At 39.5% G+C, this 5961-nt stretch overlaps 1 protein-coding gene across 1 annotated transcript in view; it reads right to left on the reverse strand.

Moving 5' to 3' along the window:
• Positions 1–692, reverse strand: part of LOC100533396 (glutamate receptor 1) — a gene marked incomplete in the record, with an annotated part of 109299 nt that extends 108607 nt beyond the window's left edge. Inside the window, 1 exon segment of the mRNA NM_001204681.1 lies at positions 623–692.
• Between the last annotated feature and the right edge of the window lie 5269 nt (positions 693–5961).

Genomic DNA, 5961 nt, shown 5'->3' on the forward strand with positions numbered 1-5961 from the left:
TGATAGTGATGATGATGATGATGATGATGATGATGATGATGATGATGATGATGATGATGATGATGATGATGATGATGATGATGATGATGATGCCATCTTAGTTTGTTCATGTTTTGGGCACAATGTTTGTTGCTTCTTTTTCCAGTCATTTTCCTTCTTATTGTAGTTGTTATTGTGGTTGTCATCGTTGTTGTCATTGTTGTTGCTTTTATTTTCAGTTTTTGTTGTAAACGTTGCTTTTATTCTCATTGTCCGTGATGGTGGTGGTTGTGGTAGTGGATGAGGCTGTAGTAGTGGTTGTGGCTGTCGTGGTGGTAGAGTTGTGTAGAAATGGCGGTGTTGCTGCTGTTGCTGGTCCCGTTGTTGCAGTAGATGATGAAGATGAAGAAGGATTATGAGGATGATGATGATACTGGTGATGATGATGATGATGATGATGATGATGATGATGATGATGATGATTAGGCAAAACATGGCGTTTAAAGACAAGCACAGAGACACAACCCAGAAAAACATAAGGGTGTAAAGACGTGCATTACCACTGTAAACAACCAACACCCACAAATCTACAGCAATAAATAAAACAAAACGTTTAAAACAGAATCTATCGAGAAGTACTCACCTTCGAGGCACCGTACTCAGATCATGAAGTAAACACAGTGAGAAGTGAACGGCGTGTACGCGCTGACAAGAATTTCTCCCAGTGACTTGTCCGCGTGCGGATTCTGCTACCCCAAGAGGACCGAGACTGCCGCTTGCTGTCCCTTCCCCCGTTATCGCCGCACGCTCGCCTCGCGCGTGCTGTGTGTGCTGCTTCTCTGCACTACTCACCAAGACGAGCTTCTCTCGGAAGGTGCCGGCCTGTCCCCGTTAGGCTTCGGTTCGGTTCTAGCGAGTTACACAACTAGCCCATGCATATTTCGAAGGCATGGTATTGATCGAACGCCCCCAAAACACAGTACTAATTATTGAAGCTGCTAGAGGCCAAATATTGTATAATTATAACGTAAAAATGAAGAAAAAAAACCCCACACTGTGCTTCAAGTCTAAATTTTTGTAATGACCTTTTATACAACCTTCAAATATAAAGTCTAGTATCTGAAAGAAGTTACAATATAATAAATTACCCCCCCCCCCCTACCCCCCAATAAACCCTTAGTGGCCTAGATAAACAATAAGTTTAGATTCAAACCAGTGTCAACTTCTCCGTCGGAAGGCATTATTCTTACAAGGCTATTAACCTGTATAACTGTATAATTACTTTTTCAAGGATTATGTGTCAAACTATCGGGTCAGGAGAAAATACACCTTTACTCTAATGTATATTATCATGGGGCTGTAGTCAATAAAAATGTCAGAACAGTAGGCTGTAGTTGTAATTACATCTGCAAGTGTACCACGTCCATATAGACACAAATGAGTTAAATAAAAGAGCGATTTTTTCGACTATAACTTCGTTGGCCAACCTCAGCTGAGTGGTCCACAGCATCCCAGCACATAAAGAGAAACAAGATTATCTTATCAACTCAGAATACTCGGATATCGAACTCAAAATGTTCTCCGCGCAGCAGCCAAGGGCCTAATCATCGACGCACGTGGGCGTGGAATGATATTTTGGAAATAATGATTGTCGATAGTTAGTTTTACTTTACTAGTAAGCTAGTCTCTTTTCCACCTCGGGAAAGTAAAAAAAACTAGCTGCGACAGTTGTAGATCTCAATGACACGGTTGATGAGATTATGAAAAGGCTTAACAGAACGCTATAGGGGAAAATTTGATTAAGAAACAGAGGCTCAATAATTTTGTATTCATAAAATGAAAATACGCACAGGAGGACAAAATAATGCAAGTATCGGTGAATAAAAAGAGGGAAAAGAATATAAATATTTAGATGGACAGACGTCATAAATGGCAGACCGGAGCAAACTGCAGTAAAGAGAGGCAGATGACAAAGCAAATACAATGGGATGATCCCAGATGCGACGTCCCACTAAGAAATATTAGCAGAAGAGTTGATGATAATGATGATGATGATGAGGAGGAGGAGGAGGAGGGGGAAGGGGAGGAAAAGCTATGCTTTATCTTGACAGTAACGTGTTATATTAACAATAATTCGTTGTTCGTTCGGTACACGTACATCGTGAGCATCAATGCTATAGAAACAGATTATAAGGATAAAAACATTCTACGTTTTCCTTTGATATGTTGGGCCCAAGTGGACTCTAGGAATTTTATTTATCCCGTGTAGTAAGCAATTATGTAAGGTAAAAATAAACGTTTACACTGCGTTTGTTTTCAGTTGAACATAGAGGCCAGAGTTAAGCGCTTTGAGTAATCATCATCATCATCATCATCATCATCATCATCATCATCATCATCATCATCATCGTCATCGTCATCATCATCATCATCATCATCATCATCATCGTCATCATCATCATCATCATCATCATCATCATCATCATCCAAAAGTGTAGAGTTACTCTACATGCCCAAAATATAGCAAACTTTTCTATACACATACAAAACATAATAGACTTATTTGTCATAAGGACATTGTTCTAAATTAATAAGATTACAAACAAAGTGGAGGTCAAGGGGGAAGTGGCGAAACAATAATATTTTGTGAAATAGGAAAGGGGGTAGGGGCATTTTAGTGCAGAGGATGACTCGTACTTTTAGCAGTACATTTAAGGTCTTTGAAATGTGGCTTGTCGGTGTTAAACAGAGGGAGACAAGAAGTCTTCCCAACTAAGAAAAGTCTGATGGGACCCAGATCCACATTGATCGCTTTGATTGAGCTTCCCTTTAGCCCTGTTCAATATCCTGAAGCTGGCAATCAGAGATCCCATTGTGGCCGGGCCTGTTGGAATTTTGGCCAAATGGTGCATACAAAAATGTTTTCTCAGGGTGGTGGTCCTGGTTTGACCTGCATAATAGGCTGAAGAGAAGTGAACTTCATTTCTGTTTGATTTACAGCTTAAAGAAAGATTTTGTTTTTATAATAAATACATTTTACATAGTTGGTATCCTTCATGTATGCACATGTTTTTGGCAAGGGTAGTTTTGAGGTAGAGAGCTGAGGAGTAGGCGAGGTTCAATAAAAGGGTTTCCCCCTCGCAACTGCATAAGGTCATATGAGCGCGCGGGATACACCTAATATTTTCAGTTGGTAGGAAATTTTGAATTTTGCCCGGGTAGCGGCTGAAGCCTACTCTTATCAATTTTAGACCACCAAGGGATCTTTAACGTGCGCAACTTGCACACGGGCTCTCCGAGATTTTTTGCCCTTGTCCGAGAAGGCTAGGTGTAAATCTTTCCTACCAGAAGATCAGGGGTGTGGCAGAAAGACAGCAGTAAGGAGGAGCCAAGGAGTAGCAGTAGAAAGGCTGCAGAAAGAGTCAGGAGCCAGAGGAGGGGGCAAATGAAGAGAGGGGGTGAGGGCAGAAAGTAAAAATGAAAGCAGACAACAGAACATTGCAAGAGAGCAGGAAAGAAGGTGAAAGGAGACAAATTTAGAGAAGAAAATTTTTCGGTCGCTACCCGGATTCGAATCCCGGACCTTTAAATGAGAGGCCAACACCTTAACCTCTAGGCCACGAGAGCCCCCAGAGCAATGCTTGCTCAGAAGAAGGCCATGTGTTCTGAGAATGCAACACTAGCCCGACAAACGACCAAAGAGTCTGCATAACAAGAGGGGCCACTTCTCTCTTTGAGCCAATTAAAAAAGTGTCCTCAAAATTAGGTGGCGCCCTCTTCGCAAATGCACACCCTTTGCGAACAGAGTTACCCTACTTGAGTTTAAAACATCAAAGTGAAACTAGCAAGTTTTTGAATACATTTCGGAAAAACGCTTTTTTTAAAATGGTTACGCTGATACAAAAAAACCTCTTCCGGAGGAAAGGGTGATTGTTTTCTTCGTTGAATTTGACTTTAGAATGAAAGGCGAGAGGTCATTAACATTTTTTTAAAAACCTAAAACTCCGCACTGAACGAACCCGAACTGCTGATGAACAGCAGTCGATCTGCGCACGCAAAGAGGTGCTATTCCTATTCTTCTTCTGTAAAAACGAAAGAGAGCTTCAAAACAGACTGCAACACCATCTGAAGCAAAGAGCAGACTTCCGGCGGACACTTTTTTGGCTGAGTGGCCCATCTTGTTATGTACTATCTTTGATACTACCCAAGAGCCGTCCTTAATATTTCCCGCTTCCTAAGAAGTATTCGAGTACGTTCTGAAAAGTGATCACGGGCTGCTTTCTAAGGAAAGTGTTGAGTTTTATTTTTCGTGAGGAAGGGGTTGGAGAGAAAACTTTTACTGGACGTGTTTACCCCATATTTTCACAAAATTAAGCAGACATTAGGATAAGTGAAATCACATAAACCTCTAATGCCCAGTATTACATATATGTCCTATCACCTTTGATCTGATCTATGGGAGTCAAAAATAAAATTTTAAGGATTAATTTGGTTTGGTGTTTAATATCATTCCACTTTTTTTTAAAACTCTGCTTTGTTAAAGTCAACATTTTGCACTGGATGTGCCTTATCTAGCTTTCTGATTGAAGTGTGCAAAGACATTTGAACAGTTCAGCAATACACCATAACTTCATCAAGTGCAATTCCCATCAAATGAGTGATTTCAATTATCATTTCTCTTTAAAATGTGAAAATAAGTGTTTGTAATGTTATTTGATTGAAATAGCAAAAGTTTAATATGTAAGAGAACCTAGAAAGTCAATATGACAAGTATGTCATACTGGCCCAGGTTGTCAAAGAAAAGCCAGATCTGTCATACTGGGTTTTTAAGGGTGCATGAGTTTTGTGGAAGGTATTTTTTATTATCAAATGAGCGCTACGTTGGGAAATAGCTTTACTATTTGTCAAATTTTGTTCTTAAATATTAGTTATGGTAATCTTCAAGTCTAACTCTACATGAATTGAGGAATTTTGAGTGAGATCAACATATACTACGATTACAGGCAATAGAAAATTACTCTTTTATTAATTCAAAATAATGCAGCCCAACTACTTGCGCACTTGGTACGCAAAAATCTGTCATGGATGTCTTCCTGAGGAAGATTTATAGATTAACGGATTGTATAATTATCTCATCGTTGATACCATTTCAAATAGAAACAGTGGCCATCGTCATTAAAACGTATACACAAACTGGAAAGACATTCGTTCATCTTTTTTAAAAGTGTATGCTTGGCATGGCATAACCACTATTGACTTTCATTGTTTAAGAGAAGGCATAAACGATAAAACACATTTTGTGACGTTAAACCATCTATTATTTTTTACCCTTTTATGAGGTTGCTACGTGCTCTTCTCTATTAATTGATTTTGTGAGCCCTGAAACGTTCAAGTCATGAAGACGTTCCCAGATCGCCAGGCCACTAGCTGAGACTAGAGGGAACAAAATATACTTTATATTTGTGTGCTCTGCTCTTAGCACCATCAAAACACGTCTCCCTTTGGGCACTGTATTCCTTTGCCCACGGCTAATCATATTCTATTATCCTTCAGGGAAATTCTCGGAGAAACTAAGACGCCAGTTCTGAGACGAACTTCTACACCCACCAGGCCATTAAAGTAATATATTTATAGGGCGCCATGCAGTTCTTTTCTTATTATTAAGGGGGGGGGGGGCTACACCTGGAGGCTATCTCGCTTATTACTGGACCGATTTTTACCAAATTTCACACATATAACAAGCATAGTAAGGAGTCTTAAAGTCTGCAATCAAATTTGAGGAATAAGTTTCGTTTCCATGGATACGCCGCCATATTGGATTTTATTGACATGTCTTACGTAATGAATACCGCACTTATCGCTCATGGAAATTGATTGTTTTTTTGCATACGTGTTTACAAACATTAGATCTAAAAAATTGTCTCTAGTTTTTTTCCTAATCGAATTAGAAAATGTTTAATGAATGTTTTCCTGAGGTAGCAT

This window comes from Aplysia californica, unplaced genomic scaffold (genome assembly GCF_000002075.1).
Source record: "Aplysia californica isolate F4 #8 unplaced genomic scaffold, AplCal3.0 scaffold00069, whole genome shotgun sequence".
Taxonomy (NCBI): Eukaryota; Metazoa; Mollusca; class Gastropoda; order Aplysiida; family Aplysiidae; genus Aplysia; species Aplysia californica.